General features: G+C 40.8%; 1 long non-coding RNA gene across 1 annotated transcript; it reads left to right on the top strand.

The window, feature by feature from the left end:
* The first annotated feature begins 238 nt into the window (after positions 1–238).
* On the top strand, positions 239–8978 carry LOC132343218 (uncharacterized). The gene is made up of 2 exons (XR_009491932.1): positions 239–604; positions 8859–8978. It is a non-coding gene; the product is annotated as an uncharacterized lncRNA (long non-coding RNA).
* The last annotated feature ends 230 nt before the right edge of the window (positions 8979–9208 follow it).

The following is a 9208-nucleotide window of genomic DNA, read 5'->3' as shown; positions in this document are numbered from 1 at the left end:
CCAAACAAGGAATAATAAAAGAACTTTTAAAATGTACACATTGTTCACTGAAAGTTCAGTTAGTCATTAATATGCTGTGCCATCCAATATGGTAGTCACTAGCTGCATATGACTTTTTAAGTTTGATTAAAATTAAATGAAATTTTAAAAAATCATTTCCTCAATCACAGCAGCCACTGTGATTAAATTTTGTCATAATTAAAAACTTTTGTTCTTTAAAAGATGCAGGTCAGAAAATGAAAAGACAAAACACAAACAGGAAGAAAATATTTATAAAACATATCTAATAAAGGATTTGTGTCCAGAATATGGGCTTCCATAGTGGCTCAGTGGATAAAGAATCTTCCTGAAATGCAGGATACTTGGGTTCAATTATTGGGTCAGGAAGATTCCATGGAGAATGGAATGGCAACCCACTCTAGTATTCTTGCCTGGAGAATCCCATGGACGGAGGAGCCTGGTGGGCTACACTCAATGCAGTTGCAAAGAGTCAGACAAGACTGAACAACTAACACTTCACTTCACTTCATCCAGAATATACAAAGAATTTTCAAGAACAAAGATGTGAACAAAGATGTCACCAGAGAAAATATATAAATGGCAAGTAAGTATATGAAAACATGCTCAGCCTTATTGCTCATTCAGTTCAGTTCAGTTCAGTCACTCAGTCGTGTCCGACTCTGCGACCTCATGAATCGCAGCACGCCAGGCCTCCCTGTCTATCACCAACTCCTGGAGTTCACACAGACTCATGTCCATCGAGTCAGTGATGCCATCCAGCCATCTCATCCTCTGTCGTCCCCTTCTCCTCCTGCCCCCAATCCCTCCCAACATCAGTCTTTTCCAATGAGTCAACTCTTCGCATGAGGTGGCCAAAGTACTGGAGTTTCAGCTTTAGCATCATTCCTTCCAAAGAAATCCCAGGGCTGATCTCCTTCACAATGGACTGGTTGGATCTCCTTGCAGTCCAAGGGACTCTCAAGAGTCTTCTCCAACACCACAGTTCAAAAGCATCAATTCTTCGGTGCTCAGCCTTCTTCACAGTCCAACTCTTACATCCATACATGACCACTGGAAAAACCATAGCCTTGACTAGACAGACCTTTGTTGGCAAAGTAATGTCTCTGCTTTTGAATATGCTGTCTAGGTTGGTCATAACTTTCCTTCCAAGGAGTAAGCATTTTTTAATTTCATGGCTGCAATCACCATCTGCAGTGATTTTGGAGCCCCCACTGTTTTCCAATCTATTTCCCATGAAGTGATGGGACCAGATGCCATGATCTTCGTTTTCTGAATGTTGAGCTTCAAGCCAACTTTTTCACTCTCCACTTTCACTTTCATCAAGAGGCTTTTGAGTTCCTCTTCACTTTCTGCCATAAGGGTGGTGTCATCTGCATATCTGAGGTTATTGATATTTCTCCCGGCAATCTTGATTCCAGCTTGTGTTTCTTCCAGTCCAGCGTTTTTCATGATGTACTCTGCATATAAGTTAAATAAACGGGGTGACAATATACAGCCTTGACGTACTCCTTTTCCTATTTGGAACCAGTCTGTTGTTCCATGTCCAGTTCTAACTGTTGCTTCCTGACCTGCATACAGATTTCTCAAGAGGCAGATCAGGTGGTCTGGTATTCCCATCTCTTTCAGAATTTTCCACAGTTTATTGTGATCCACAGAGTCAAAGGCTTTGGAATAGTCAAGAAAGCAGAAATAGATGTTTTTCTGGAACTCTCTTGCTTTTTCTATGATCCAACGGATGTTGGCAATTTGATCTCTGGTTCCTCTGCGTTTTCTAAAATCAGGAAGTTCACAATTCATATTGCTCATTAGGAAAGGCTAAATCAAAATCACAATGAAATACTACTACACACTTACTGGAATGTCTTTGAAAAGCTAAAAACATACTGTTTGCTGGTGAGGATGCTAGAACTGTGACACATTGCTGATGGGAATGCAAAATAACCCAGCCATTTTAGAAAAGTTTGACTGTTTCTTAAAAAGTAAAGATAAATATGGCCCAGAAATTCAAGTCCCTGGCATTTACTTAAGAAAAATGAAAACATATGTTTTCACAAATACCTATATGTGAATGTTAATAGCATTTTATTTTCACCCCAAACTGGAAACAGCTCAAACATTCAACAACCAGTAAATGAATGAACAAGCTGTGGTACACCTATATCCTGGAATACTACTCAGCAATGAAAAGGAATTGAGTCCTTATACATCAAAGAATGATGGAATATTAAAAACGCACTTGACTGAGTGAATGAAGCCTGATTCAAAACACTACATTCTGCATATCTCCACTTATAAGGAATCCTTGTAAAAGATACAAAGAAAATAGAAATCAGAGGAGTGTTTTCCATAGGGGAGGGAAAAAAGTACAAAGGGACCAGAAAGAACTTCTGCAGTGATAGAATACTCTCTATCTTAATTATGGTGATGGTTATACAATCTCTATTCACTTCACAAACTCAGAGAAATAAACATTTCAATAGGGTGAATATTGCTAAATCATATCTCAACAAACCTCAAAGAATAAGCAATATAAAATACATTTCTGTAATTTAAATAATAATGTTATCCTAAAATGTTTTAAAACACCCTTGAAAAAATTAAAATGAATGAAAATAGCAAGTTTAAAAATAAATAAGTGTGAAGAAAACATAGGTAGTACTCTCTTTGATAAAGGTCATAGTAATACTTTTTTAGCTCTCTCTCTTCAGGCAAAGGAAACCAAAGTAAAATCAAACAAATGGGACTATCCAAACTAAAAATCTTTTGCACAGTGAAGGAAACTATCAAAAAAGGAAAAGGTTATCCCACTGTATGGGAGAAGATACTTGCAAAAAATATATCTAAGTGATTAATTTCCAAAATATTAAAATAACTCATACAACTTAACATAAAAAAAAATCAAATAACTTGACTTAAAAATGGTAGAGGATCTGAACAAACATTTTTCCAAAGAAGACATACAGATAGCCAACTGTCACATGAAGGTATTTAATATAACTAATCATCTGCTACTGCTGCTAAGTCACTTCAGTCGTGTCCGACTCTGTGTGACCCCATAGATGGCAGCCCACCAGGCTCCCCCGTCCCTGGGATTCTCCAGGCAAGAACACTGGAGTGGGTTGCCATTTCCTTCTCCAATGCATGAAAGTGAAAAGTGAAAGTGAAGTCGCTCAGTCGTGTCTGACTCTTAGCGACCCCATGGACTGCAGCCTACCAGGCTCCTCCATCCATGGGCTTTTCCAGGCATGAGTACTGGAGTGGGTTGCCATTGCCTTCTCCGTCTGTCAGAATGACTACTAGCCAAAGGGCAGTAAGTAACAAATATTGGTGAGTATGTGTAAGAAAGGAAAATCTTGTGCACTATTGGTGGGAAGGTTAATTGATATAGCCACTGTGGAAAACAGTATGGAGATTCCTTGAAAATGAAAAATAGAGCTACCATCAGTTCAGTTCAGTTCAGTCACTCAGTCGTGTCCAGGTCTTTGCAACCCCATGGACTGCCATATAATCTAGCAATATCACTCTTGAGTATTTATCTGAAGGAAAAAACCTCACTAATTTGAAAAGATACATGTACCCCTGTGTTCATTGCATAGCCAAGATATAGAACTACCTAAGTGTCCATCAATAGGTGGATGGGTAAAGAAGATATAGATGCAGAATGAAATATTACTTAGCCATAGAAAATGAACTCTTGTCATTTGAGAGAGCATGATGGACTGGGAGGGTACTGTGCTAAGTTAAATAAGTCATACAGAAGTAGACAAATACTGTACTGATTTCACTTACAAGTGGGATCTAAAAAACAAAACAAATGAACAAACATAATAAAACAGAGACTCATAGACACAGAAAACAAACAGATGGTTGCCAGAGAAGAAAGAAAGAAAAATAAATAAGTGCTTATTTTTCTTGTATTTGTGTACACATTTAGATTATAGTTAACAAACTAAGCTTAAAATATCATGTATTTACCACTACTCTACTGTGTGTGACTTTCCATACCAGTGCGAGAGCACTCAAAATGGTCTACACCACGACTGTGGAGACAAGCCCCTTACCACAGGCTTGGAGGTGTGGCAATGCTTAATTACTGCAGCTATTTCTAAATGGTTATGTTTATAAGTACTCTCAGTTTTTTAGCATATCTTGTATTGAACTGGTGACAAGCCAAGCTCGCACCAGTGGTGGCTCACACTTTGCATAAGTTTGGTTTAAATTTCTCTTCCTTTGACTCTTACCACGATGGTTTCTTCCTACCATCCAGGTCTCAGCTCAGAGAGGCCTTACCCAAACTCTGAATTCTGTGTAAGCTGACTCCTTGCCCAACTCCAATTGCAGTTAATAAAATGTCTTCATTTTCCTTCTGTGACTGTCACTATCTGTAATTACTGTGCATTTCATTATGTCTTCATTATCTGTATCCCTGAGCTGTCTTTCCCCAGACTTCTCAGAGTGTTTCAATGGACTTTTAAATGCCTGAGTCTACATCCTGGACTGAGGGCATTTTTCCAGAATGCTGAAGGCCACTTTGCCAGCTCTGGGGGTTAGGCCAGAAATGCCAGGGAGCTCTTCATTCCCTCCCCCAGCCCAGAGTGGCCCTCAACCAGTGACTCTTGGGAGCTGGTCTATAAGCTCTAACTGCTTTCGGTTTAGATATAATGATTCTGACATGTGCCGTTTCACACCATTTCCCAACATTTCCCTTTACGGATTAAGCTCTGCTGCCACCTGCAATAACTGATTTAATAACATTCTTTTTATGGGCTGCCATTCCCCTCCTGTATGACATCCACCCATCCACCTTTCCTTCTCATATTTCTTGTATTTCTCAATAAGTCACTTGCATTGGAATCATTGTCCCAGGATCTTCTTCTGGGAAAACTCAGATTAAGACATTTCTCCAGTAGAGGATAAACCTCATAAAGACCCTTGTCTACTCTGTCCACTGCGTGACCCCAGTCCAGACGCTGCTGCTGCTGCTGCTGCTGCTGCTAAGTCACTTCAGTTGTGTCCAACTCTGTGCGACCCCATAGATGGCAGCCCACCGGGCTCCCCATCCCTGGGATTCTCCAGGCAAGAACACTGGAGTGGTGAGGCGCAAAGGGAGTGCTAATGAATATTTAGTGAATGAAGGACTTCATTGGTGGACTTCCCTTGCCAAAGTTGATGATTTGTTGTTCACTGACAATGTTGCATTAGAACTCAATTAACCATTGCATATTGGAGTACTTTCTTCCTAAGAACTTTCTGGTGAGTTCTTCTGATAACCTTGACATTTTCCTGTGTAAACAAAAGCCCATGTATTTGTAAATTTCAGATGTGCTGCCATGTTTCAATAATATTCTGATAGCGCTGTAAACTGAGGGTGAACTTCCAGAGAGGTTTCAGGTATTCCTACATTTTATTCAGGTGAAACCAGAGCCTTCACCAGGATGAGCTCATGTTAAGGAAGTAGGAGTTACAATGGCAGCATGCAGGCAGTGACGGGCCTGGGCATCAGACAGCTCTGAGTTTAAGTTCTACCTTAGCACATTTCTAGCTTTGTGAGACTGAGCAAATTACTTAACCACAGTTATGAATGAGGATAAAAAATATTTATCTCATAGGGTTGTTGTATGGATGACCCCATGGACTGCAGCACCCCAGGCTCTTCTGTCCTCCACTATCTCCCAGAGCTTGCTCAAATTCAAGTCCATTGAGTCAGTGATTAATTACATACTATGACAATAATATTTTAGACATATTGGGTTAAATACAATAAATCACTAAAATTAATTTTACCTTCTTTTTACTTTATGCATGTGTTTACTAGGAAAATTAATATTACACATATGGCCTGCACTTTATTTCTATCGGCCTGTGCTATTTTACAGGATCTTGGAAGAATCTTTAGGAAAGTCTAGTTAGCTGACTGGCTCAGCCATATTTCTTATTGTCAGCAGGACTAATGGGCCACAATTTGAAAGAGGGTAGAGAAGGAGGAAAGGAAACATGGCCATACTGAAGATCGTGGAAGACTGAAGAGCCCAGAGAAGCCAGTATCATCATTTTCATTGTTACCATCACTATTATGTAACCCAGGAGTTAATCACCCACTCTTCAAGCATCACCTTTCTTTTTTATCAATCTACCGGCTGCCTTGGGCTTCCCTGGTGGCTGAGTGGTAAAGAATTTGGGTTCGATCCCTGAGTTGGGAAGACCCCCTGGAGGAGAACACAGCAACCCACTCCAGTATTCTTGCCTGGAGAATCCCATGGACCGAGGAGCCTGGCGGGCTGCAGTCCATGGGGTTATAAAGAGTCTGACATGACTGAAGTGACTGAGCACACACGCATGCACGCACGCATGTATGCACAGGCTGCCTTAGCCTAGGTCTCTGTGGAACTGGAGTTTCTTCTTGGTGATATATTTCTTCTTGCCACTTCTAGCCCCTCATCTCCTTCTCACCTGGAAGCTCCCTGACCTTGATTGAATGCTTCTACGACAACCACACAGTTGGGGATGAAGAAGCAGTGGCTGCTCAAGAATATTCTCAACTGTAGAGAAGAACAGTGGACCACATGATAAAGGAGTCCTTGATGCTGTCCTTGGAGTCAAGGACTTTATAAAGCACTTTTAAATCTGTTCTTTTAAAATCTGGATACTGATCAAAAGCTAATTAAGGCCTATTCTATTAATAAGCAAGTCCATATGAGGTTCCCTGGTGGTGCAGTGGTAATGAATCCACCTGTCAATGCAGGAGATGCAGGTTGGACCCCTGGGTCAGGAAGATCTCCTGGAGAAAGAAATGGAAACCCAATCCAGTACTCTTGCCTGGGAAATCCCATAGACAGAAGGAGCCTGGTGGGCTACAGCCCATAGGGTTGTAAAAGAGTTGGACACAACTTAAGTGACTAAACAACAACAACAACAAGAAAGCCCATATACTTAAGAATTCCACTGTTTTACTCTGAACTCTATTTTTTATAAAATCCTGGAAGAACACTATTAAAAACTGAGGATGCCTATCACTTTAGATTTCCAACTATACCCAGTTCTCATAAACAACAGTATGAACTCTCTCCCTATAAAATATACTGCATATAAAATATGAGTGTGTGTTATCCTTAGGACAATTCTCATATCGCTTTGGTCTTACTCCTCCAAACAAACATTTAACACATACTATGTGTCAGGGACTCAACATATCAAAAACTCAAAATATTGTCTAATTACAAAGAGAGAATATTCTTTAATTACAAATAGGGTAAGGTTGAAATTGTCTGAGAAAAAGACTTGGAAAATTTCAGCCTTACCCTATTTAGCACTCAGTCATACATTACATATGGACACCTCTCTGACTGATATTTGCCTGTGATATAATCAGGTTAGTTTTATACTCTCAACCAAGTTCTACATTCCCAGAAGGCAGTTGAAAGACAGATCTTCTCTCACAGCACCAAAACAATGCTACGCACACAGTCAGTAGCCAGTACCAGATACTGCTTTGCTAAACACTAAATGTTAAGTGCCGAAATGGACAAACCCAACTTTTTGCAAAATGGTGAAGTAGGTGATGGAAGCCTCTGTCTGCAGAGTCAGTATTTCTCTCTGTCCTCTATCCAGTAAGCACAGTCGCATTCCTGGGTAGTGTAGACACCCCATCTCTGGCTTTGTCCTGTTTTCCTTTTATTTTTAGTTTCCAAACTACTATAACCTTTTCTTTCTCACGCACATCATGATGGGAATTTGGTGAGTACTGGGCATTTCTAGCATGCTCAAGTTAATCTGTAGCAATGAGTTTATTCATCAATTATATGATAAATATTTAATGAACACTAACTGTGTATCAGACAACGGTCTTGGTGCTAGGGACATGGTGATGACCAAAATAGAGATGAGACCCCCATTTATGAGAAACTTTCAGTTCAGGGATGATTTAGGAGGGCCCTTCTGTGGCTTCCTGGCATTTCAGAGGGCTTGGGTGCTTTTCTTGGTCACCAGATGGCTGGGGAAGTATCTCTGAATGATTGACCCTCCCCATAACTGGGCATGAAGAATGCTCTTCCTTTTATCCCTCTTTTCTATTGACTAATGCTGCTCCTCTGCTCTTTAAGAGACAGGTTTGCTAGCTTACCTTGCCCAGATGAAAAATGTAAAGGAGTTGCTCACCTTGTTATTCGAGCTGGATGTATTTAAGCTAATACTTTGGCCACCTCATGCGAAGAGTTGACTCACTGGAAAAGATTCTGATGCTGAGAAGGATTGGGGGCAGGAGGAGAAGGGGACGACAGAGGATGAGATGGCTGGATGGCATCACCGACTCGATGGACATGAGTTTGGGTGAACTCTGGGAGTTGGTGACAGACAGGGAGGCCTGCTGCTGCTGCTAAGTCGCTTCAGTTGTGTTCAACTCTATGCGACCCCAGAGACGGCAGCCCACCAGGCTCCCACATCCCTGGGAATCTCCAGGCAAGAACACTGGAGTGGGTTTTGATACTCCAATGCATGAAAGTGAAAAGTGAAAGTGAAGTTGCTCAGTCGTGTCCGACTCTTAGCGACCCCATGGACTGCAGCCTACCAGGCTCCTCCATCCATGGGATTTTCTAGGCAAGAGTACTGGAGCGGGGTGCCATCGCCTTCTCATGGAGGCCTGGTGTGCTGCAATTCATGGGATCGCAAAGAGTCAGACACGACTGAGCTGAACTGAACTGAACTGAAGCTAGTACTGGCTGGTAGGCATTGCTATTATTACCACAGGTGTTCACACATTAGAATAATTTTGGTCTTTTGAAATCTAGAATATATATTTTTGAAATGCTTCTTTCTCTAAATTGCATTTATTTCAATTTTAGATTCCATCTCAACTGGAAAGATTGAGGATTTACATTCAGTCGCATCTGGATTTTGGCTATTCCTCCATTAATACAATGGATTTGGGAAAATACAGAAAATAAAATCTAATACAAACCCAACTCCCGTTGCCTTTAAATATCTGTGGATGTGAACTTGCTGAACATCTCAAAAGTATTTTTTAAAAGTTATAACTTTGGCCACATATTCTTTCCTTCTATTTTCAACTCATGAATTATTGGCCAAGTTCAAATGAAGCCCTGTGGTTTGAATTAAATTGGCAAGTCATAGGCGGCCTGGCTTCAGCAATCTTAACTGCTCCCCTCCTCCCCTTCCTGGCAGACTCTGGAGT

The sequence above is a fragment of the Bos taurus genome, chromosome 20 (assembly GCF_002263795.3).
Source record: "Bos taurus isolate L1 Dominette 01449 registration number 42190680 breed Hereford chromosome 20, ARS-UCD2.0, whole genome shotgun sequence".
In the NCBI taxonomy this organism is placed as follows: Eukaryota; Metazoa; Chordata; class Mammalia; order Artiodactyla; family Bovidae; genus Bos; species Bos taurus.
The sequence above is the reverse complement of the archived record's forward strand: the minus strand, read 5'-3'. Positions and strand labels throughout refer to the sequence as shown.